At 36.7% G+C, this 27582-nt stretch overlaps 1 non-coding gene across 1 annotated transcript; it reads left to right on the forward strand.

Annotated features, from left to right (window-relative positions):
• Positions 1-15188: 15188 nt before the first annotated feature.
• LOC130032197 (U6 spliceosomal RNA) lies at positions 15189-15291 on the forward strand. The gene has a single exon (XR_008793753.1). It is a non-coding gene; the product is annotated as a U6 spliceosomal RNA (small nuclear RNA).
• Positions 15292-27582: the final 12291 nt, after the last annotated feature.

A 27582-nucleotide genomic window follows, 5' to 3' on the forward strand; every position in this document is an offset into this window, starting at 1 on the left:
CGAATACACAACAGATAGCTTGCCAGGCACTTCCCTGTGGGCGGAATACTCTCGGTAGCTTGCCAGTCTTTCCGAGAGGGATAGAGGCTTTTGGGGCGACCTCTACTCACCCTTGTAGGTATTACCATATTTGAATCCTATCAAATATGGTACGACAATTCCGGAAGATGGGTATTTATTGTCTTATGATGTGTTGCAAAGCAGCCACGTGGGTCCAGAAAGCTTCCTGGAGTGTGGCGATGGCTGGGTAGTGGAAGTAGTGTCGAGAGTGGAAGTCTGCCAGTGGGGTATTTATCTGGGTAGGTTGGGTCTCCTGTGTGCAATTCGATCCCTGGGTGGTTGATGGAAGCAGACAGGGCAGGGTAGGGTGGGGCTCCTGATTAGAATCCCTTTGTCACCTGTGGTTGGTGGGAGCAAGCAGAGAAGCTCTGTCCCTGGGTCCACCAAGCCTGGAGTCCAAGGTCTCAGAGAGTTCCGCTTATCTTGTTCTGTGGATCTTCTCTCTTTGGCAAGAGAGAAAGGACAAAGAAATATCATCCTGGGCGGGGGGGGGGGTGTCTTTTTTTTAAAAAAACTCAACTTTATAAGGTTCAAATTCAGATAAGTGACACCGTTATCATATTTCATTTTATAGTAACTTTCTTTGAAAGCAGAAGGAAAATAATATCAGAAAATTATCATTACTTCTGAATACCGAGCATTTATATAAAAATAATATTTAGTAGGGAAAAAAGAGAATAGTTAGAAGTAAAAAAAGTAGAGACTGTCTTAAAAATGAAACATTTGAAGCAAATGAAATAAAGTGATTCAGAACCAAAGATACGAAGAATTTCTTAAACTGTTTCTGAATGAATGAATTCAGTATGGTTGGAACAGTTGAATTAAAATTCATTAATGTTAATCTGTGTTTATAAAACAATCAATCAGTAAAAAGGCACACTATATTTAAAGATATCATAGGATTGAAAAAATTCCATCCTAAAATTCAGTTGTGATTCTTTTATTTCTCCCTCTTGTATTGTAGAATACAAATTTAGACAGAACTAAAATATGGGGGAAGGATTATGACAGGACTAGAAAGACTCACATAAAAAGTAAAATAAATCTAACCATACTACCAAGTGTGACCAACTTCATGATTTGTATGTCAATTTTCTGTTTATTAAAAGTTAGTTGCCATAAAGTTAATGCTATTAAGAAACAATTTTATTATCACTTATTTTGGGGAGATAAGATTTTATGTGTTTTCCTTGAAAGTCTTTTCAATTATTTCACCACAGTCTACTTTCTTATACTTACTAGTATAACAAAATTTTATCAAGTCTTCTACCGCTTTAGGAGGATAAACGTTTTTACCTGTTTCTAATAAAATGTTCATCATATCTGTCTAAGTGTTCTCAATTAGCACCTTGACATTCATATTTTTAGGAACAATTTTTTCTTGATGGTACATGTATTCTCTAAAATGATAGGCATTTTTTCCTCACATTTTTTTTCTGAGTCATTGTCAGAATTATTTTTAACATTCACGTTGGCATAATACAGTTTTTGTTACTCGGATTCAGTGCTATCTCACTGACATCAAGATGCCCATGTCCCATGACTACTCTTTTTCAAGTACTATTTTCTGGACTTTTGTTTGAATCTGTAGGTAACCTATTGTCCCACCAGTCAGTCTATCTCCTCTCTCAATTCTAGAACACCAATGTTCAAATTGTCTGTTAGGTTTCAGTCTGTTGTGTTTTTCCTCACATAAAATTTTTCACTCAATTTTTCTCCCTTTTCACTGGCTCTAATATATGAGGGGCACCTCATAATTCTTTTGTGCCTTATTGAAACTTAACTTTTGGGGTCCAAACCTAGAATTTCTGATTAGATTTGAGATGGGGTTTGGCATTTTTAACAAATTTCCAGGTGGTGGTGCTGCTGACCCAGGAACCATATCCTGAAAACCACTTTCTTTTTTTCTCAGGGGTGCCATTTTCTGTGCTTCTTTTCTCCTACCTGCATGTAGCTTTGGAGTTTTCCTCTGCAGTGACTGTTCTACTTAATTCTTCCTTTTTTTTTTTCAATACTGGCATGCACATTTTATACCTGTTAATCATAGCAATCTTCTAGCCATTGTTTCTTTTTTTTTGGTTGACCCTGACTCCAAACCAGCCTGCTCTTTTTTCTTATCTTGCTGAGGAATGGTGAGTTCAACTCCCTGTGGCAATTCTTCCTATACCATTGTCATGCTGATAATCTCTGAATAAATTTAAAAATAAAGGTACTATTAACATTTGAATACCCTAAAACATGCAATTCCATAAACCCACATTACCTTTAAAAAAAAACAAAAAATTAAAGAGGAAATAAAAAAGCAACTAAAATGCATTCCTCTGATAACACAATGAAAAAAGAAAGAAAAAAACAGAAAAAGCAGAAGTCAACAAAACAAGGGGTGGAATGAATTCTTCTGTCAAATGAAATTGCCATTTGTTTCTGTTCCTGGGAACCTAGTAGACAAGTGGCAGAAAGAGCTCTGTCTTTGAATTCTAAGCCAATTCTTAGTCTCAGTTTACTAACCAGATACCCTTGGCACATAATTTAAAAGTCCTTTATCATAATTTCACCAACATTTTTATTTATTCTTAACCAGGACACTAGGAACTAAGCAAGTAAAGTTTCATTTTGGAAAATATTTAGTGATCTGAATGATCATTAATTTGCCATGGTATGTGAATGAAGGAATTGAATTTAGTTTCCCAAAAAGATTTGTGGAACTTCTTACTTTAATACATCCGAACATGACGTATTTGGGAATAGTATCATTGCAGATGTGATTAGATGAAATTAGATTGCACAGGAGCAGGATGAGTCCTTAATCTAAAATTACTGACATCCTTAGGAGAAGGAAAAAAAGGCATGCAAGAAAAGAATACTATGCCATAATAGATGAAAAGAGGAGTGTTGCTGCTGAAAGTCAAGGAATGCTAAGGATTTCTAGAAAGTCATCAAGTACCAGGAAGAGGCAAGGTAAAAAAGGTTTTCCCTTCAGATTTCGAAGGAAACTTTACCCTCACAACCCATAGGGTTTGGATTTCTCTCCTCCATACCTGTGAGATAGTAAATTTCACTGTTCCAATGCTACCTAGTTTGTGATATTTTACTATGTCAGCCCTAGGAAATGATTATATTCCTGAACCCATGTCTTTTATAAAGGTCTTTAAAATAATAGTGCATTTCTGTTACATGTTTTCTAATTATTAACTGTGCTAAACAGTTAAAATATATTCTCAGTCTGAAAAATTCCAGTTTAAACAAGACTGTAAAAATGAAACAAAACTGGTAAAATTTTGACAAGTCCATACTTATATTTGTTTTCAGTTTGTCAGTTATGAAATTTGTCTTAACTTGTCAAGCTTTTTTATAAACTGACCGTAAATTTGTATAATTAATCACTATGCAATCTACAATCAAACCTACAATTGTTGAAACATTTTTGCTTAGAAATGAAAATTTCAATTTCTTCCTTTTCCACAGAATAATTTTTATGTAAAACATAGAAGACTGAAATAGTACAATAGTTTTCAAATTGTCTAGTAATCAATATTTTTACTCAAATAAAAATTATTAGAGTAAACAATTGAAGAGTCAAATCCAATCTATTTTAAAGAAAGGACTTTTTTTCATGTTTTTATTATAGGGCCTCTTTTCATGTGTTCCAATAAAGATAAATCAATGCAGTTTTCTGTTGAAGCTAGTGTTTTCCACTACCCAATTCTACAGCCTGCCAAAACTCTGTTTAATCTTTTAATTTTTTTTTGAAAATGAGTGTAATTGTTACCTAAGAGTAAAATCCATGGTATTTTTATGGATTTTTAGTATTTTGTGTATTTTCTGGTCGAGCAAAATAGTGACACATTCATTTACTGATTATGTACTAAGTTGAAAAGGTGTCCAAAAAAGGATAAAGTTATAATTCTATCTCATTTTCTATACTTTATGGCTTAATATTTTTTGTTTGTTTGACATGTCATAGTTTTCTACATATAATTACTTCATATAATTTTAAAAGTCACAGTATAGTTTTTGGTGATTTATTTTTTTGATTGCTGCAGACAAAAAGTGTTAATTGGGCAAAGTATATTTATTTTATGATCATGAGCACCTTAAATTGTCTTTACAAAGTACATATACAAATAATTTCCTAATTACACAAATCTACTTTATTATGTATCACATAATGCATATGTGTATTTATTATGCTTATATAATTATTATCCGTATTTGAATTTTGAGAGTTTTTCCAGCCATTCCTATGGGTTAAAAGAATAGAAATCGAACATACAATTTTAAGTCAATGTCTCAGAGATACTTTACATAATTAAAAATTAAGTCCGATAATAGAATTGTTCTTTTTTTTTCAGTAAACTGTTTAAAGATGGCAATATTATTTGAAATGAGTCACATGTATGTGGTACTAGTTACAGTTATAAGACAAAACTATGTTGTTGCATACATTTGTATGTCATTGTCACTGTCCTCCTGTTGTTCATCGATTTTTTCTAGTGGGCCCAGTAATGTCTCCATTGTGAGACTTTGTTCTTACTGTGTTTGGCATACCGAATACATCATGGGTGACTTGCCAGACTTTGCTGTGTGGGCAAGATATTTTCGGTAGCTTGCCAGGCTCTCTGAGAGGGACGGAGGAATCAAACTCTGGTTGGCCATGTAGGCTGCGTGCAAGGCAAACGCCCTTCCTGCTGTGCTATCACTCCAGCACATTGGTATGAAACTAAAAAATGTAGATTTGAGAGCTAAACTTATGAAGAATATCTCAAGATGAGAAGCTTCAGTTCTAGAGTATCTCTTTATTAAATTGTTCAAGTTTTGGTGTAGTCATGGAAAAATATTATAGACAGTGAACTGAGGCTGCCCGTGGAAGGTGGGTAAAAAGACTTGCATGAATATATAAGATCATGTGTTTTACATGAAATAATATATGGACTGTGTATTTTTCATAAGAAATAATATAATTTCATTCATCCAGGTACCCGGTCGGTGGCAGGGCCCTTTCCCAGGGCTGCGCATTCCTTGAGAACTGCTGGTTTTCATCCTTGGTCTGCGGGGGACAGGAATTGAGGCACACTGTGCGAACCCAAAGCTGAGCTGTTCTGGAACACTCTGCTCACTCAGCCACGAGTAATTCTCCCCCTACATATCCCATTGGAACCATAAGTTACCCTCTTAGATGGAACTTTCACTAGGTTAGCTTAACCACCAGAAACACATTAACCAATAATTCATTAAGCCCATCTCAATTAATTCTGCATCTTAATCAGAATAGTAACAGTGAGCGTGAAGGTCTAAACTACACAGGTCATAATGGTAAAGCAATGCAGAAGTCCACCAAGCTTACTTATTGAAGAGGCTAGCCCAGAAGACACCAACAGTAATGAAGTGCTAAACAACCTCTCTGACAAAGAATTTAGAAGGGAGCTACTGAGGATGCTTAGGGAGCTAAAAGAATGGAAAGCAATGCTAATAAAAGACAAGAGGATTTGAAAGTAGAAATGAGGAAAATGCAAATAAAATTACAAACAGAAATGTCAGACCTGAAAAACCTGGTAGGAGAATTGGAAAACTCAGTGGAAGCCTCAGCAACAGAGTAACAGCTACTGAGGACAGAATCAGTGAACTCAAAGAAAAATCCAGAGACTTTTCAGAAAAGAGCAGAAAATGGAAAAGAGACTCACCATTCAGGAACAGATGGCAAAAGAAGATCATGATGAAGCCACGAGGAGTAACATAAGAATTATTGGAGTCCCTGAGGAACAGGAAGAAACGCTGATGAAGAAGAAACTGTCAAAGACATCATTGCTAAGACGTTTCCAGAGCGGAAGAAAACATGTGATCACATTCCGGAGAACTGAAGGGTAACAGCTAGAAGAAATCTGAATAAAAATAGCCCAAGATACATCCTTATCAAAATGACCAAAACCTTACATAGAGACAAAATTCTGGAAGCAGCAAGATCAAAGAAAGAAATTTCCTATAAAGGAGCATCCTTAAGATTCACAGCTGATTTGTTTGATGAAACTCTCAAGGCCTGAAAACAGTGGTGGGATATAGTTAAACAACTCAAATAAATAAATGCCTCACCAAAAATACTTTACCCAGCAAGACTCTCATTCATAACACACAGTTCCACAGACAAACAATATCTCAGGAACTTCATAGACTTGAAACCATGGTTACAAGAGCAACTAAATGGGCTACTTTAAGACAAGACAGGCCCCTCAAATACACCAAATTTCAGCAGAAAAATAAAGTAAAACCCCATAACAATAATCTCTCTCAACGTCAATGGGCTAAACACACCAATTAAAAGACACAGGATAGATTAGAAAACTGAACCCAACATTCTGCAGCCTGCAAGAAACACATCTCAATAGTAAAAGCAAACACAGGCTCAGAATAAAAGTCTGGAAAACAATCCTACAGACAAACTACTCCCATAATAAAGCTGGGGTAGCCATCCTAGTATCAGACTATATTGATTTCAGACTGAAGAAGGTCTCAAGAGACAGGAAAGGCCATTTCTTATTGATCAAGGGATCTGTACAACAGGAAGAACTTACAATACTAAATGTATATGCACCTAATGAGGGACGAGCATAGTACTTAAAACAACTACTCATAGACTAAAAAGAGAAAAACATCGATAGCAACACAATACTAGTGAGAACCTTCAACACTGCGTTATCACCTCTTGATAGATGAACCAGACTCAAGCTTTGCAAGGACATACTTCATCTGAGGGAAAAAAATGGAAGAAAGGGACGTAGTAGACATATACAGGACACTCTATCCTCAAAAAGGTGGATACACATTCTTCTAAAGTGTGCATGGAACATTCTCCAAGATAGACCACATGCTGAGCCTAAAAACATACCTCCAAAAAATTAAGAAGATAGAGATTGTATCTATAATCTCAGACCACAATGCACTGAAATTAGAAGTAAATCACATACACAAACAGAAAACTAAATCAAACACCTGGAAATTAAACAGTTCACTATTGGACAACGAGTGGCTTAGAAAGGAAATCACAGAGGAAATCAAAAGATTCCTGGAAATGAACGAAAATGAGGACACGAATTACCAAAACTTATGGGACACAGCAAAAGCTGTGCTGAGAGGAAAGTTTATAGCTCTACAAACATTCCTCAAGAAGGAGTGAGTCCACATAAGTAACCTAACCTCACAGCTTTAGAGCTTGAAGAATGACCAACAAAAGGGGCCCAACCCGAACAGGAGGAAGGAAATAATAAAACTCAGAGCAGAGAATAATGAGATGGAAACCTCCCCCCAAATCCAAAAGATCAATGAAACCAAGAGGTGGTTCTTCGAGAAAATAAGATCAATAATCCTATAGCAAAACTCACAAAGAAAGGAGAGAGAAAACCCTAATAAACCAAATGAGAAATGAAAAGGGGTAATTACAACAGAAACTACAGAAATGCAAAGGATCCTCAGGGAATACTTTGAGAAGCTTGATGCCACGGAACATGAATACCAAGAGGAAATGGATAAATTCCTAAATTCCCAAGGCTGAACCAAGAAGACCTGGAATACCTGAACAGACCTATCACCATCAAGGAAATTGAACCGATAATAAAAAGTCTCCCCAAGCACAAAAGTCCTGGCCCAGAGGCATTCACTAGTGAATCCTTCCAAATCTTAAAAGAGGACTTACTCGCAATCCTTTTTAAGATTTTCCACAAAATTAAAATATCAAAAACATTTCCAAACAGTTTCTATGAAGCACATATCACCCTGATACTAAAAGCAGACAGAGATACCACAAAGAAAGAGAATTACAGGACGATATCCCTGATGAACACAGATGCAAAGATCCTCAACAAACTATTAGCAAATAGAATGCAATGACTCATCCAAAAGATCATACACCATGACCAAGTAGGATTCATTCCAGGGATGCAAGGATGGTTTAACATTTGGAAATCGATCAACATAATCCATCATATCTACAGAAGAAATGACAAAAGCCATATGATCAATGGCTGGAGCAATAGCACAGCAGTAGGGCGTTTGCCTTGCATGCAGCCAACCTGGCCAAGCTGGGCTTGATTCTTCCGCCCCTCTCAGAGAGCCCGGCAAGCTACTGAGACTATCTTGCCCATGCAGTAAAGTCTGACAAGCTACCCGTTACTTGTTCAATATGCTAAATACAGTAACAACAAGTCTCAAAATGGAGATGTTACTGGGCCTGCTCGAGAAAATTGATGAACAATGGGAGGACAGTGTTGTTTGTTTTTTTGTTTGTTTGAGCATAACAATAGATGCAGAGAAAGCATTTGACAAGACCCAGCACCCATTTATGATGAAAACTCTCAGCAAAATAGGCACTGAAGGAACTTTCCTCAGTATAGGCAAAGTCATCTACCACAAACAAGTATCATTCTCATTGGGGATAAAATAAAAGCCATCCCTCTAAAATCAGATACAAGACAAGGTTGCCCACTTTTGCCACTCCTATTCAATGTAGTACTGGAAGTCCTGGACATTGCAGTTAGGCAAGAGAAAGGTATCAAGGGAATACAGATAGGAAAGGAAGAGGTCAAAATATCACTATTTGCAAACGATATGATACTATACTTAGAAAACCCTAAAGATTTTACAGAAAAGAAACAATAGGTCAGTTTAGTAAAGTGGCAAGCTACAAAATCAAGACCCAAAATTCCATGCATTTCTTATATACAAATAACAAAAGAGAAGAAAGAAAAATTAAAGAAATCCCATTCACAATAGTACCTCAGAAAAACAAGTACCTCAGAATCAGTTTAACCAAAGAGATGAAGGACTTATACAAGGAAAATTACAAAACACTACTTCAAGAAATAAAAGAGGACACTAGGAATTGGAGACACATCCCCTGCTCATGGATAGGGAGTATTAACATTATCAAAATGGCAATACTGCCCAAAGCACTATACAAATTCAATGAGTCCCTATCAGAATACCCATGACATTTTTAAAAGAAATAGATGAAACACTCCTGAAATTCATATGAAACAATAAACCTCCACGAATAGCTAAAACAATCCTTGGGGAAAAAACTCCTAGAAACAATAGACTTGTATAGTAAAGTTGCAGGCTATAAAATCAATACCCCAAAGTCCATGGCTTTCCTATATGCAAACAGTGAGAGAGAAGAAAGCAACATAAAAAAACAATCCCTTTCACAATTGTGCCCCAGAAAATCAAGTACCTAGGAATCAGCTTAACTAAGGAAGTAAAGGACCTGTACAAAGAAAACTACAAAATGCTACTTCAGGAAACAAAAGAGGACAGGAGGAAATGGAAAGATATCCCCTGCTCATGGGTCGGGAGACTTAACATTGTCAAATTGGCAATACTACAGAAAGCATTGTATAAATTCAATGCAATCCCTGTAAGGATACCCATGACATTCTTCAAAGAAATGGAGCAAACACTCCTGAAATTTATATGGAACAATAAGCCCCCACGAATAGCTAAAGCAATTCTTGGGAAAAAGAAAATGGGAGGAATCAACCTCCCGAACTTCAAACTGTACTACAAAGCAGTAATAATTAAAACAGCATGGTACTGGAACAAAGGCAGAACTGCAGACCAATGGAACAGGGTTGAATGCACTGACATCTCCCCTCAATCATATGATCATCTAATATTTGAGAAGGGTGCAATTAATGTGAAGTGGAGTAAGGAAAGCTGCTTTAACAAACTGTGCTGGCATCACTGGACAGCTACATGCAAAAAAAATGGGCTCAGAACTCTGCCTAACACCATGTACAAAAGTAAGATCAAAATGGATTAAAGACCTCAACATCAGACCAGAAACCATAAGGTACATTGAAGACAAAGTTGGCAAAACCCTCCATGACATTGAAGCTAATGGTATCTTCAAAGATGCCACGCCACTGACTGAGCAAGTGAAAACAGAGATAGATAAATGGGACTATCTTAAACTAAGAAGCTTCTGCACCTCCAAAGAAACAGTGACCAAAATACAAAGAAAGTCTACAGAATGGGAAATGATATTCGCCGAATACACATCTGACAAGGGGTTGATATCCAGGATATACAAAATACTGGTTAAACTCCACAAGAAGAAAACATCCAACCCCATCCAAAAATGGGGCAATGAAATGAACAGAAACTTTCTCAAAGAAGAAATCCGAATGGCAAAAAAGCACATGAGAAAATGATCTACATCATTAATCATTAGGGAGATGCAGATCAAAACCACAATGAGATACCATCTCACACCTCAGAGACTGGCCCACATTCAAAAGAACAAAAGCAACCGATGCTGGCGCGGATGTGGTGAGAAAGGGACACTCCTTCACTGTTGGTGGGAATGTCGACTGGTTCAGCCCTTCTGGAAAACAGTATGGACAATTCTAAAAAAATTAGAAATTGAGCTCCCATTTGACCCAGCAATACCACTCCTGGGAATATATCCCAGAGGCAAAAATGTATAGTCAAAGTGACATCTGCACTTGCTTGTTCATTGCAGCACTCTTTACAATAGCCAGAAACTGGAAGAAACCTGAATGCCCAAAAACAGATGACTGGTTAAAGAAACTTTGGTACATCTACACAATGGAGTACTATGTAGCTGTTAGAAAAGATGAAGTCATGAAATTTACATACAAGTGGTACAACATGGAAAGTATCATGTAAGCGAAATGAGTCAGAAAGAGAGGGATAGACATAGAAAGACTGCATTCATCTGGTGGATATAAAGTAACAAAATATGAGATTAATACCCAAGAATAGCTGAGATCAACACCAGGAGGATTACTCCATAACTTAGAGGCCAGCGGGGTATTCTAAGGGAAAGGGCAGTTCAGATAGAGAAGGGAACACCAAAGAAAGGGTGTTTGGAGGATCCTCCCAGGAGGGGAGATGCATGTCGAAAGTAGACTATGGACTGAACATGTTTGCCACTCAATGCCTCTTTTGCAGACCACAACACCCAAAAGGAGAGAGAGAACACAGGGGATTGCCCTGCCACAGAGGCAGGGGGAGTGGAGGGATGGTGGTCGGGGGATATTATCCATGGTGATGGAAAATGGGCACTGGTGGAGGGATGGATATCTGATCATTGTATAATCGAAACCCAAGCACAATAAATAGTAAATCTAAAAAAAAAACAATCCTTGGGAAAAAGAAGATTGGTGGCATCACACTCCCCAACTTCAATGCAGTAGTAATTAAGACAGCATGGTACTGGGCTAGAAAAAGACCTGCAGACCAATGAAACAGAGTCGAATATTCTGTCATCGACCCCGAAATATTTAACCACTTAATCTTTGACAAAGGAGCAAGAAATGTTAAGTAGAACAAGGAAAGCCTCTTCAACAAGAGGTGCTTGGAAAACTGGATAACTACCTGCAAAAAAATGAACTCTGACCTCTCTCTAATGCCAGGCACAAAAGTCAGATCAAAGTGGATTAAAGACCTCAATATCAGACATGAATCCATAAGGTACATAGAAGAAAATGTAGGCAGTGCTCTCCACAGCATTGAAACTAAAAACATCTTTAAGAATGAAACAGCACTGACCATACAAATAGAAGCAAACATAAACAAATGGGACTACACCAAACTAAGAAGCTTCTGAACTTCAAAAGAAACAGTGACCTGAATATAGAAAGAGCCCACAGAATGGGAAAGAATATTTACCCAATACCCATCTCATAAGGGATTAATATCCAGGATATATAAGACACTAGTAGAATTGTACAAGAAAAAAACCTCCAACCTCATCAAAAAATGAGGAGAAGAAATGTACAGAAGTTTCTTCAAAAAAGAAATACAGGGGCTGGAACAATAGCACAGCGGGTAGGGCGTTTGCCTTGCACGCGGCCAACCTGGGTTCCATTCCCAACATCCCACATCATCCCCTAAGCACTGCTAGGGGTAATTCCTGAGTGCAGAGCCAGGAGTAAGCCCTGTGCATTGCTGGGTGTGACCCGAAAAGCAAAAAATAAAAAAAAAATACAAATGGCCAAAAGGCACATGAAAAAATGTTTCACATCACTAGCCATGTGGAAGATGCAAATCAAAACAACAATGAGATATCATCTCACACCACAGAGACTGGCACACATTCAAAGGAAAAAAAGCAACCAGTGCTGTTGTGGATGTGGGGAAAAATGGACACTTTTATTGTTGGTGGGAATGCCCATTAGTCCAGCCTTTCTGGAAAACAATATGGACAGTCCTTCAAAAACTAGAAATTGAGCTTCCATATGACCCTGCAATACCACTTCTCGGAACATATCCTGAGGATACAAAAAAGAACAGTAGAAATGACATCTGTACCTATATGTTCATTGCAGCACTGTTCACAATAGTCAAAATCTAGAAACAACCCAAGTGCCCTAGAACAGATGACTAGTTAAAGAAACTTTGGTACATCTACACAATGGAATACTATGCAGCTGTCAGGAGAGATGAATTCATGAACTTTGCTTATAAATGGATAGACATGGAGAGTATCATGCTAAGTGAAATGAGTCAGAAAGAGAGAGACAGACATAGAAGGACTGAACTCATTTGTGGAGTATAAAACAACTTAATATGAGGCTGACTCCTAAGGACAGTAGATACACAGGACAGATAGATTGCTCCATAGATGGAAGACTGCCTCATGAGCAAAGGGGAGAAGGCAGCTGGAATAGAGAAGGGATCACTAAGAAAAAGATGGCTGGAGGAATTGGTCAGGATGGGAGATGTGTGCAGAAAGTAAATATAGGACCAAACATGATAACCTCTCAGGGTCTGTATTTCAAATGATAATGCCCAAAAGTAGAGAGATATTGTGGGGAATCATATCTGCCATGGAGGCAGAGAGAAGGTGGGAAAGGGGGGTTATGATGGGGATATTGGTGGTGGGGAATGTGCACTGGTGGAGGGATGGGTGTTTGATCATTGTGTGATTGTAACCCAAACATGAAAGCTTATAACTATCTCATGGTGATTCAATAAAATTAATAATATATATGTATAATTTGAATATATCTTCATATTAACAAATGTGATTGCATAATTAACAGTTAAACTTTTCTTTAGTCTATCCACCATGCACTGTAGCACTGTCCTCCCGTTGTTCATCAGTTTGCTCAAGCGGGCACCAGTAACGTCTCCTTTGTGAGACTTGTTGTTAACTGTTTTTGGCATATCGAATATTCCACGTGGAGTTTGCCAGGCTCTACCGGTGGGCAGGATACTCTTGGTTGCTTGTCAGGCTCTCTGATAGGGATAGAGGAATTGAATCTGGGTCATCCGTGTGCAAGGCAAACACTCTTCTTTTGTAATTTAGTCACCATGGTTTGGGCTAGTATTTAAGTTACTATTTAATAGTTTCAGTATTATAATATCAGTATATCCACCACTGTTTCAATATCCCTCAACTTTTCAGCCTGTTCATGTCAGAAACTAATGCCTAAGCTGTTTTTCCCTGTTAAAAACTTAAATCATTATGAATATAGAATAAGGAAAAAATTCACTTTCCTTTATTCCTCCTTTATTTAGAAAGCACATTATGCTAGTCCCTCTCCAGAATATAACTCACATAAGCTCTTGCACATTTATCCCTTTTTTATTCATTAGTTATTATGTTGTAGAACTTTTTTTGTCTGTATATTGGGGGGAGAGTTGAGGGCAGAGGTTTACTGCCCGTAATATTCAGGGGCTATTCCTAGCTCTATGCTTGGGTGATCACTGGTGATTCTCAGAGGCACATTATGTGATACCAGAGATTTGAACCATGGTATGCAAAGCAGAACTATATACCACCAGGGCTATTGCTGGTGCTGCGGTTATTTGGGGATGGGAAGGGCACAGAAGTTTGGTGTTAGGGACAAAATTCAGGACCTAACACATCAAAATATACACTTCAGACTTTAAGCTATCTCCCTAACCATTGAAGAACAGTACTGTATTTGTATTATAACACTGTCACATGTCCTCCCATTGTTTATTGATTTTCCTGAGTGGGAACCAGTAACGTCTCCATTGTAAGAGTTGTTACAATTTTTGGCAGATCGAACATGCCACAGGGAGTTTGTATTATACAATTAAATATTTGTTAAATTGATAAACATTCACAAGAACTTCTTTCTTAACTTCTAGACATTTGAATTAGTATTCCTTGGGCTTATTTACCTTTCCCTATATCAATAAAAATTTTTATGGTAGTGATCATATACTATTTTGGCATCTTTACTGAGTGGTTTGGGTCACATGTGGTAGTTCTCAAGGGCTAGTTCTATTTCTGTGATTGAGTGACCACTAGTGTTTCTCAGGGGACTATTATGTGTTGTCATCCCTGGTATGAAAAGCAAGTACCTTACTACTTGTACTATCTCTCCAGCTCTATCTTAGATTTTTTTTAAGATAGATTTTCTATATGAAAACTTTAAAAATAAAGTTTGAGAGGAATCTCTAAAGTTTTATCAACTTAAACAATCACCTGCATCCTTATACAATGCTCTATTCTATAAAAATGTATCTCTGGCCTCATTACTATTTATTATTGCTTGGTTTTGTTATCATAAAGTTGCATATAACAAGAAAACTCAAATCATTTTCAGTAAAATGGCAACTTTCATTGCTTGCCTATGGGGGGAAAATTGGAGTAACAATATTTATGATAGACTTCTAGAACTGATGCACTAAACAACATCATGTAATTCACCTTATAAAGTCCTTGTCCTTATTATAGTTAGAAACCTGGCACATTCCCCACCACTGCCTATATGATAACTCCACAATCACTATTTTTCCTGGATTGTGAAGGTGCTACCATAACTGTTGACTTCAGAAAAATACCAGCTCCAATATCATTCAGGATGAGGAAGTTGTTTCTAAAAGTATTGGTTCCAGACAAATGCAAAAGTGAAAATAAGTGTCTTGCACTTGGTAAGATTTCCAGTGAAATTTGATTTCAGTTTTCAAGTCCAAGTTCAGAGGGCCACACATGATAGGCAGAGCATAATCTGGAATCTAAACTGCAAAAAAGAAATGTGAGAAATGTGGTTTTCAATTTTTTTGTTTGTTTGTTTTTATGATGCAGGATAATAGCACATACTTAAAAAGATAATTTAAAAAGTTGTTTTTGATTTTTGCTTTTGCTGCACACATAGTAAAACTAGAAAGATACAGAGAATATTAGGATGGCCCCAGAGCAAGAATAACACTCAAATTTGCGACATCTACAACAATGAAAAATAAGAGTTGTGTGTGAGGGTTGGGGATGTGGCCCAGTTGCCTTGCGCTGTGAGGCCCTCGCTTCACTCTATAAATGACAAAGGGAAAAAAATCAAAAGAAAGGATAAACATCAGTGGTTGATGAATTTGTCTTTCTGCCACATTTTTAAAACCATTTATAACTATTACTAATTAACTTTTAAATATTTTTTCTTAAGAATTTGTTATTTTGTTGCTGGAGCATTAGTGCAGCAGGTAGGGTGTTTGACTTGCACACTGCTGACCCAGGTTCAATTCTCAGCATCCCATATGGTCCCCTGAGCACCATCAGGAGGAATTCCTGAGTGCAAAGTCAGGAGTAAACCCTATGCATCACTGGGTGTGAGCCAAAAAGCCAAAAAAAAAGCATTTATTATGTTAGTGTTTGTATAGCAAAAAATATTAACATTTCCACTCCTAGTGGATTGTAGTTATATATCTATTTAACTAATGACATAATACCCAGAAAATTGTCTTTTGCTCTTTTAGTCCAAAATTGAAAGATAAAACATTCAAAAGATATAATATTTCAAACTTCCCAAAACTACTTTACTTCTATGACTGATTTCACTTTGATTCTAAGCTCCGGTTTGTCTGAAGCAAAAAAGCTAATCTGATGCTTTCAGTGAAATTAACACTATTTCCATAATTATTAGTCACATAAATTTAACAGTCAGCTCAAGGAGCTGGTCCACTTGTCTCACATACTGGTATTATATCCAGATTTAAGAGAAATTTAACACCAGTGTAGGGGATACAACAGGTCTGTGCTTATGCTGATAAAAATATATCTCTCTTTTTTTGGCACAGAAAATCTGAGGTGATTGCTTCGACAAGGCTTTGCAGTATTTTCCTGTTGACTCGGTTTTATCCTGGCTTTTGCTAGAGTTAATCCCCTGATGTCCTGTTGCATCTTATATTTGATGCCTGCTTGCAATCCCCTGAATATCAGCTTCTACCGGATGACTTTGTGTCATCCTCTGGAAACACACTGTGGTCTCTGCTCTTCCCCCACTACACTTTACACTGGCAGGACTTCCTTTCAGCCCACCTGCATGTTTCCAGCTGAGACACATGGGGGTCCCCTAACATTAAATTATACCCTTAACTCTTAACAATTTACAGAAATATGTATCTGCCATCCACATTTCTTATGTCTCAGCCCCAACCTGCACATTCTCTTTTTTCACTAGAGGATTATGATAGAAAGATTATATTTAAACTTATCACTAACTTTCTCTAATTGCTATGTGATTTTTCTCCAATTTCCTGGAATATCATATATTATCTAAAGTTGCTGCAAACTTAGTGCTCTTTATGTTTCTTTTGTATCCTTTACTGTTTGAAGAAATGATTATGCGGCAAAAGGAAGTTGGTTTTATGCTAAATGGTGAGAGTTTCTAGTTGATGTTCTTGTTTAAATTATAAGGATTTAGAGTGTCCTGTTAAAAAGACTCTTTTCTTGTTTTCAACCAGAATATTCCAAATGTATCTTTTAATACATGCTCTTAAATGTCTAGATAGTGATTTAATTTTAGCTTCCTCAGAATGTTTGTAAAAAGAAGGTAAGTCTTATAGCAGTACTCTGATTATGTTGGCAGAATCTCTCTGACTATAGTTAGTGGGTAATGGAGTAGGCAATTGACTTAAGATAAGACAATTGCTTATTTTTTTGGTAATATGATTTTTTAAAAAAAATTAATCACCATGAAGTTACAAAGTTATTCGTGATTGTGTTATAGGCATACACAATTATTCAATAACAATCCCTTCACCAGTGTCATCCATTTCCTTCCACCAATGGATCAATATAAAACACTGTAACACTGTCCTCCCATTGTTCATCAATTTGCTTGAGCGGGCACCAGTAATGTCTCATGACAAATTGTGAGACTTGTTGTCACTGTTTTTGGCCTATCGAATACATCACTGGTAGCTTGCCAGGCTTTGCCCTGGGGGCAAGATAACTCTCGGTAGCTTGCCAGGCTCTCTGAGAGGGGTGGAGGAATCAAACCCGGGTCAGTTACATGCAAGGCAATTGCCCTACCTGCTGTGCTATCGCTCCAGCCCATATTTATATGTGTGTGTGTGTGTGTGTGTGTGTGTGTGTGTATGGGACTCTGCGCCAGGCTGTTTTCACTTAGGGCACCCCCAGAGTAGAGCCCTCCGTGCTCCAAGGGACCCAGCCCCAGCAGCCCACCTCCACTACCCAACTGCTGCCATGCTCCAGGCCACTTTATGGACATATCATAAGACACTTCTGACCTATTTTTCCATAATTGCCACACCATACTTGATGGGGTCCAGGCAGTAGGCAACGAATCATAGAAAGAAATATATAAATATATGCCTCTTGGAGAGCCCGGCAAGCTACCAAGAATATCCCGCCTGCACAGTCAGACCTTGGCAAGCTCCCTGTGGAGTATTCGATATGCCAAGAGCAGTAATGACAACAGGTCTCTTTCCCCTGAACCTGAAAGAGCCTCCTATTGTAGGGAAAAGACAAATAAGAAGAGGCTGCTAAAATCTCAGGGCTGGGAGGAATAGAGATGTTACTGGCACCCACTCGAGTAAATTGACAAACAACGGGTTGACAGTTGTTTATAGGGTTTTCTACATAACAATTTTGCCACTTTTCAGCACCGCCTTCTCTTTCCAGTTGAATGCTTCCCTTCATCATAGATGTTGCCTCCTTCCTGTCCTATCCTCCAGCCCCCTCCATTAGCATACTTCCTATAGAATATCAGTTCTCATGTTCTTTGTTTCCATTGCCATTGGGTATTCAATATTCTACTGCTATGTTTTTTTATGCACCACATATGAGATCTTTATGTGTCAGTCTCTCTCCCTCTTACCTCAACTCAACTCAATGTAATATGATCTAGGCCACTCCATCTAGCAGCAAATTTCATGACTTTATCTTTTACTATGACTGAGTAACATTCCATTGTGTATATGTGCCATAGTTTCTTTATCCAATCATCCATTCTTCGGAACGTGGGTTGTTTAGTATGTTGTCTCTTGTGGAAGTTCCTTCTCTGCAAGGAATCAAGGAGCACAGATATCTTTTCTCTATTTTGTTTTTGGGACCTTGAGGTGTATTCACAGTAGTGGAGTTGCTGGGTCAAATGGAAACTTAATTCTTTTATTACTTTTTTAAGAATGTTTATTTTGTTTTCCAGAAAGTCTGGATCAGTCAGAAGTCCCATAAGCAATGAATGTAAGTCCCTTTCTTCCCACATTTACACCAGCACTGGTTGTTCTTGGTTTGGGATTTTGTTTTGTTTTCTGATGTGTGTCAGTCTTTGTGGACTGTAATGATATCTCATTGATGTTTTGATTTGCATCTTCCTCATGATGAGTGATGGAGATAATTTTTTATGTGCTTCTGGGCCATTTATATTTCTTCTTTGAGGAAGTTTCTGTTCATCTCTTGTCCCCATTTTTTGATGGGTTTGCATATCTTGTTCTTAAAAGTTCTAGCAGTGCATTATACATTTAGATACTAATCCCTTATCAGATGAACAGTGGGTAAATAATTTCTTCCATTCCATACGTTTTCTTTGCATCCAAGTCATTGTTTTCTTTGAGGTTTCTTAATTTAAGTAATTCCATTTATTTATCTTTGTATGTTTATACTTGCTTGGTCAGTGGTGTTTTGTATTTGAAGATGTCTTTAGCTTCAATGTCATGGAGACATCTGCCTATGTTTACCTCTAAGTACCTTATTGATTCAAATCTGATATAAAGGGTTTGAATCCATTTTGATTTTGACTTTTGTTCATGGCATTAGAAAGATTTCTAATTTAACATTTTTATGTATAGCTAACCAGTTCTTCTCCAAGCATCCCTTGTTGAAGTTTTCCTTGCTCCACTACATATTTCTTGCTCCTTTATAAAAGATTAACTGATAATATACCTGAAGGTCTGTCTCAGAATATTCAACTGTATTTCATTGGTCTGAGAGTCTACCTTTATTCCAGTACCATGCTACCGGTTTGTAGTACAGTTTAAAGTTGGGGAATGTGATACTTCCCATCTTTTTTTCCCCAAGGATTTCTTTAGCTATTTTGTGAAGATAGTTATTTTTCCATATGTATTTCAGAGGTGTTTTATTTCTTTGAAAAATATCATGAATACCTTTACAGGGACCTCAATGAATTCTATACAATGCTTTAGTGGGTGTTGCCATTTTGATGATATTTATACTCCCAAACCATGAGCATGTATGTGTTTTCATTTCAGGCCTCCTTTATTTCTTAAGTTGTGTATTGTATTTTACTTTGTATAGGTCTTGCATCTATTTAATTGAGCTGATTCTGAGGTATTTTCTTTTCTTTTTTTTTAAATTGAGTCACCATGAGATAGACCACTGCAAAGTTGTTCACGATTGGGTTTCAGTCATACAATATTCCAACAGCCATCCCTTCATCAGTGAATATTTCCCACAACCAATGTCCCCAGTTTCCCTCTCACTAGCCCCCAAGCTGCCCTCACCCCTCGTGCCTTCATGATAGGGACCTTTATTCTTTCTTTCTCTCTCTCTCTTTCTTTCTTTCTCTCTCTCTTTCTGTCTTTCTCTCTCTCTCTCTCTCTCCTCTCTCTCCTTTGGTACATTATGATTTGTAATACAGGTTCCAGGAGGTCATCTGGTTTCTTCAGGGATTTCAGTATCTTTCTTGGGACAGTATATCTGGAATAGCTTTTTTAAATTGGGTGGCAGCTTTAGAATGCAGATGTGACTTCCAGAGCTTCTGGAGGTACAGGGAGGTGGTGGTAGGTATATCATACTGACCCTAAGAAAGCCTGGATATTTCAATCACAAAACACGCACACCCAAATTTTCAGTAGATTAATATCTTAGTAAGGTCCATCCCAAGACTGAAATCTGGCTAGGGGCATGGGGATGATTTTGGATTGTGGGAGCAAATGGCTTCATGGAGCTCTGTTTGGGTGGGCACCAGGAAAACCTGCCCCCCCCATCCAATCTACCCTTGTCTGTTCAGCCTTGCATGTGTCCAAGATTAATTGCATCTTTGAACTCTTTCAAGATTTATTAATGGTTCTCTGGAGTAAGTCAATAAATGAGCTTGTATGGCTAAGCTGTAAATAATTTGTAGGCATAGCTCCCACTTATCTAACTTTTGGCAGTTTAATTTCATGGAAAATTTGATCCAGAATTGTTGGAGTCCAAGTGGAGGCAATGTGGCAATTTTTTGAGTTTCAGGAAGGCTGAGGCACCATTAGGTCACTGAGGCCCTCATCCCTTGTGTCCAGGTTGACCTGCCAGTGATGCTGCACCCTCTGGGCCCTTGTGGCTGTGGTGGTCACAGCCATGGAAGGAACAAAGACCAGAAGCCATGGCTGCTACTATTTGCAGCTCAAGTACTCTGGGTGGCCATAGCAACCAGTCCAGTAGAACCTGCTCAGGGGACATATGTCCTCGTCCCCAGTCTCCAGACAGTTGGTTCTCAGGGAGATCTTCTTCCATGAGAGGATGCGAAAGGCACTGGTGTTACAGGCTGGTTCAAGGACAAAATCATGGTAGGAATGCTCTGCCAGTGGTAAGCTACCTGAGCCAGTCTCCAGAGGTGGGAACCCGGGCATCCCCTCAACTCTGGAATCTGCGCTCTGTGGTGGTGCCAAGTTGGACCCAAAGAGCCCCACATAATCACACCAATCTTTTGCTGCCATGACAGTTGACTGCCCATTGCTGTTGTAGCTGTTGTAGCTGTTGTAGCTGTGTCAGCTTTAGAGCCTGTCTGGGCACTGCCACCATCTTCACAAGTACCACTCCAGCCAATGCTCTGCTGCAGGCATCAGTTTGGTTCCCCTTAAAGCCACTCTTCTTGAGAGAAATATTTGAAGGGCTGTCATTCATGCAGAAATTTTATGACCCCATCGGCCTTTTGTTCAGAGTACTGAGAGTTGCTGCTGTGCCTTCTTCTATCACTCCTGAGATGATTTATTTTCTGAGATACAATTGCGAACAAAATTTTCTTTTTTAAATATCTCTCTTTCATTATTTGTATATAGAAAAGCTGTGGACTTTTGCATATTAATTTTGTCATTTGCCATTTTACTATACACGACTATTATTTCTAGGAGATGTTTTATAAAGGCTTTAGGATTTTGAAAATATTTTATCTGATAGCATAAAATTTGAAAGATGAGACATTAAAATATTTTAAAAGATAAAATACATTTGTATTGATGACTTAAGAGTTTGGTAATTATTTTTTTTTGTTTTTTTTGTTTGGGGTGCCTGCCTGGCCACCAACCAGGGGTTGCTCCTATTTCTGCACTTAGCAAACTCCTAGTGGATAATATTAGATGCTAGAGAGCAAATCTGGATCAGTTGTATGGAAGGCAAACACCCGACCCAATTGTGCTATCACTCCAGCCCCTGTAGTATGGTTAATTTTTGAACTACAAACATATTTATATTATTTTTAGTTTATTTCTTTGTCAAAATTGGCACATTAAATTTTTCTAGCTTTTGAAAAACTATACGTATGTTCTATTATTTAAACTCTAATTTCCAAGAGTACTAGTTTAACTTAGATTTCTCCCATTTGCAATATAGTTAGTTCTTACTGAAAGACTATGAAAGAGAAGTGCTGAAGCTAACTTTGAGGCTCAGCTAATGAAAATGTCCTTTGCTATTTTTCCTAATTGAGTCACATCTTCACACAAGTCATCTAGCTATTTACTTAAAAGTGAAGTTGACAAGCTGAGAACTACTCTTTGAGAAGCTAGTTGAATCTCTTCATTTATCCAAAGTCAGCAAAATAAAACGGTTTGCTCATTTTACCCAAGGCTATAATGCATGCCCATTATTGTATTAATCAGACAATAATACAATTGTCCCATGACTTTACAATCTAGTCAACTAGTCTTTGCGCCTTTAAAAGCTAAAAAGTATATTATCTTAAGAAACTGGCACTAGTGAATAGCTGTCAAACAAGCAGAGAGTCATACCTATTAGTAAATAAAAGGATTGAGAAACATCAAGTACATAGAAAAATTTTTCTAAATAAACAAAAAATAGTTACTTTAAAGTTTAATACTACTGTATATTCAACTCTACTAATTCCTGTAACCTTTAGCAATACTACCAGAAACCTGCTGTTAAACAAAAAGTAACTGCTTGAGTCAGAGATGCTTTCAGACATTTCAGAAAGCTGCCCCCAAAATATAGTGACATTTTGGTGAAAATATTAAGGAACTAAAGTATGCTGTTGCATTTAATGTAGGAGAACATTAGTTTTTCTCAGAAAAAAAAATTACTCAATGGGGCTGGAGTGATAGCACAGTGGGTAAGGCATTTGCCTTTCACCCAGCCGACCCGGGTTTGATTTCTCCATCCCTCTCGGAGAGGCCGGCAAGCTACCCAGAGTATCCTGCCCACCCAGCAGAACCTGGCAAACTACCTGTGGCATATTTCATATGCCAAAAACAGTAACAACAAGTCTCACACTGGAGACATTACTGGTGCCCACTCCAGCAAACCGATGAACAACGGGATGACAGTGCTACAGACAGTGCAGTGCTACTCAATGGCAAGTTACTTTTTTTAGCAAATCGATGAACAATGGGAGGACAGTATTATTATATTTCATTAGAATATAGTTTTTCACATGTGTTACTTCCCAATGTTGATTTCCTTTACTTTATTGTGCAGGTTCTGTGTTATAACTGCTATTTGATTCTATATATAGATTTTTTTTTTGAAGTATGGCTTAGGGAAAAGCAAGAGATGCTTGCTTGATTTAGCACAAACTAAAGGGAAAGACAATTTACACTAAATAATTAAGAGGATGAACCAAGAATTTTGCTATTTACTGAATGGAGACAGCCAAATGAAAAATAAAGAAAAAATTTATAAAGAAAATTTTATAGTGAATTCTGATCATGAACAGTTACATTGTAAAATCCCTAAAATTAGAATGGTTTCGAGTTCAGAGACATATAGTACATATATGCTGAATTTATACAAAACTGGCATAATAAATGTGAGAAAATAAAATTGGAATGTAACATTTCCTTGGCTAGGGTCTTTCATGAGTAGAAACAAGCATTTATTAAAAATATAACATGTATCAAAAATATATATGTACTTATATATGTACTTACACAAACTCATACTTAAGAGTGTCCATATGTGATTCAAATGAAATGTTTCTATATATCTATATTTACATAGTGCCCAATATATACTGCAAATAAAGAATATATCATCTCTTTAAGGTAATAATTTTATAATTAATATGATATATTATTATAGATTTTGATAAATAAAACAAGTTTATTTTTACTATAAGTATTTATGGGTATGGATCTGTTTATGTATTCATGCATGTATTAAAAGTTGATATAATTTTATTTTTTATTTTATTTTTTTAAAGTTGATATAATTTTAATGTGTAATATTTATTTGTTTTATATGATAACTCAATTGTGAATTGAGTACTACTTTTCATTGTCATCTTATGAATAATTGCTGAGGTTTAGCTCATGTCAAAAGCCAGACCACAATTCCAAATTCCAAAATTCTCTAGCTAGCAATGCTTTAATTTCAAAGTATAAAAATTAGTAATCCTAAAGATCACAATTTTGAAAGATTAAAATCTTGACTACTGAAATCCTGAAAGTCATCCTGCACAAAGTAAAGAAAAGCTAACCGAGAAGGGTTAGAATGCCAAATCAGTGAATGCTCTGTTTTTTCAAAGGAGAGATCTGTGAGATTAGTTGCCTCAAAGAGGCTTAAAGGAGTTTTGTTCAGAAGAGGACCTCACTCTGAAAGAGTAGCAAGAAGAAAGTCTTAGTGCCTGGAAAACTGATCATAGCTTGTTGACAAAGACCCTGTAATAATTAGACTTTTTATTAGATGTCACCTTCGTGCTATAACAGTAGTTAGTAGATTGCTAGCACTTTTTGGAATATGAAGGTGCAGTTAGTGTCTATTATCTCTCTTTTTCCATATGTGTGTGTGTGTGTGTACACACATATTTATGTACATATTTGCACATCTATCTCTTACTCTCATACATAAATGTTCAAAAAAATCTAAGCCTTTGTGCACAGCACAGATTGAGGTTTCCTCCAAATAAATTATTATGAATAATGATTCTCAATCAATAGCGCATTGATTTGTAATCATATAACAATTTTAAGGTATCACAATGTAAATTCTAATGACTGTATTTCTCACATACAGTAACTCTGGAAAGATTATTTACATGTGTTTGATAAAGAAGAACAAGTTATCTTTCACTCTGTAGTCTAGTAAACAAAAGTTATGATTAACATTGCGGAATCTCTGTATCAATTGGCCTCTCAACAAGATTTTGTTTATCTTTTGTCACGGCAAATTCAAGTGACATTTCACAATATGATTTACTTTAGCAGAAAGCACTCAATATGTACTCAAGAATCTGATTTATGTTCCAGACTCTATATTAAGTATACTGCTTATAAAATGCAGAAACATGTGCTAAATGGCTTAGGTAGAGTGTTGGTGTATTCAGTTTCTTTGTTTGGTTTTTAATTAGAAAATATAATTATATTTCCAATTTAATCTTTAAAGATAGATATCTTAAAAATAAATCCCCTTTTATTCTGCAAATATTAGACATAATATTTTCTCACACATGGTATCATTGAATTTCCACAAACAGGGGCTGCTGTTTCCAGTATTTTTCAGTGCCACTAAGCACTATACTTGGTAGGCATGGTTTAATTTAATTAAAGGAGTTACTGACCAATTAGATTGTTTCCTGATTATTTGTTTTATTAAAATATGGTATTAAATATAATTTCTGATTTTTGTAAGTTAGAGTTAACACTCCAAATAATCCAAATATATAATATAAACAAAATATATGTAAAAATTAGTTTCATAAAGACAGAAAGTGAAATTTGATTAAATCAACAATGAAATAATAACTTTGAGATCATTTTTGTAAATCAGTGCTTCGTTTTGTTGTTGATTGCATAAAAAAGATTCGCACAGTAGGATATAATTTTGAAAGTGCAGAAATTTGCATTCATTAGAGTAGCAGTGGCTAATCAAGAAATTTCCAATTAAACACCACTTCAGCTGCATTTCATCAGCTATGAGAACTGTCTACATAGTTAATGATAAAATTTCACTGCACCAAACTATTCTCAATTTTTTCTGGTTTGTGGATATTTCGCTCATATTTTGATGTAAAGTGAAAGATCTGTGTTATTCTTAGTTTTTAATAGTGAGTATATATTCATATATAAGCAATCAGTGAAATTATATTTCTTGGTTACAAGCAATTTATGTTAAAATTTCTATTGTATTTGATAGACATTGTGTGTATTGAAAACATAACAAAAGGTGATATGCCCATAATTTTTGTTTCCCATAAACATTTTAGATATGAATGGCAAAATTATTTATCAAGAAAGAACGAAATTAAACTGGATCCTAGATCTCCTAATTGCCATATAATTATCAGTTCATGATATATTGAAATTCAGTAGCAGTCATAATTCAGTAAATATTTTGGTCTGTTTCCTACTGTGTACCATAGTTTATACTAAGGAATGGTGTTTAAGGGGAAGTTGAATGAATTGGTGTAAAGAAGTAATAAGGTGCCAGAGAGGCCATCTGCCTTATTTTAGAAACTATTTAATCCACTCAAGTCCTGACTTTTCAGCAACTTTCCTTAGAGGCCTTTTTTTTTTTGTTAATGAGCTGTCTTAATTCCTTATGCCTATATCTTAAATTGGTAATACTTAAAATTCTAGAAATGTAAACTGTAGTCTATATCAAGTTTAATTAATGACAAAATTTGAAGCAGGCAAAGATTGTATCCAATTAGCTCTTTATGAAAAGCCCGATGGCATCCTTTTAGGGAGACTTTTCCAGATGGCTTGAGACCTGAAAATGTCTTTTTTCTGTGGGCTGGGATTTCTAGATCTTTATATAATTCTGTAACAGAAAATAAATATAAGCATGAGGATTATGTCTGAAGGTCCTTGAATAAGAGTTCCGTTCTCAGGGTTGGAGTGATTGTACAGAAACTATGCCCAAACTGGTATTGATACCTGATACCCCATATAGTCCCGTGATCCTTCCAGTAGTGACTCTTAGGTGCAGAACCAGTGTAAACCCTGAGCATAGCTATATGTGACACATAAACTAATGAGAACAAAAGTTCTCGTGATAAAAAACACCCAAACAACAAACAAAAAACTATGGGTTTCATAATTAATGACTCTACATTTGGTCTACTTAACTATCCTTCCAGTGCTTCACTTGGTAAAAATTTTGGTAAAGACCATATTATGAACAAATCTATGGCAAGAAGTCAACAAAAAATATTTATTCAGCATGTTTCATGGAATGTCTGCATCCCATATTTTTCATTGCAAAATTGTGAATCCAAAAGCTTATCAAAGCATTTTACATTTTTATATTCTATTTTCAAAACCCATCTTCATACAGTTTATTATTAGCCTAAGTTGTATTCTACTGCTCCAGTTATAGATATCATTGTGTACTGAATTATCCTAGAAAAGTCTAAAACTTGTAACTTTGACAGTGGTAGAGTAAGGACTTCTGAAATTTGGATTTTCAACAAAAATATAGAAAACATTGAAAAAATTTTAATTATTAAAATATTATCAACATATTATATGATACAGCTCAATTCAAAAGTGTGACTATTGATAAAGCATTGTTTTCTGACTTTTATTAACTTATTCATAGCCTACCTTGTTCTCTTTGTTCTGTGATTATTTTTTAAACCAAGAGTCTTACAAATTTGTTAGCAATGAAGGGGGTATGGTGCCGCCAGCAGTTCATTCTGTACCTGTGAGGTGAGTGCATCAGCAGCCTGATGGCACTGTCAGACTTCCAGATACCCCCAAATTGCTGCTGTGCCTTTGGCCAGATCCCAAAAACTTGGGGCAAAGTTTACCAAGAAAGTAAATGGCCAAAAGTTAGGTATGTGGGAGACACACTCACAAACCACCTCTGACTCAGCTATATAATTGGAGGCATAGCCTCTCTGGTTCCTGATTGAACTGCTTAATGGCCATGATCCCAGAGACTCAGAAAGGAATCTCGGAACCCAAAGGCTTTTAAGGCAGAAATACATCCTGTTCCAGCAGTAGGTTACTGGCACTGGGCTACTCCCGGTGGGAATAGGTTTCATGCGTTGGCCTGTTCCCCCTGGCGGCCTGGTGACCACCATCCTCCAGAGGCCACTGGATAGTCAGGTTTGGGCCTGC

The sequence above is a fragment of the Sorex fumeus genome, unplaced genomic scaffold, assembly GCF_029834395.1.
Source record: "Sorex fumeus unplaced genomic scaffold, SorFum_2.1 ptg000047l, whole genome shotgun sequence".
NCBI classification, from domain to species: Eukaryota; Metazoa; Chordata; class Mammalia; order Eulipotyphla; family Soricidae; genus Sorex; species Sorex fumeus.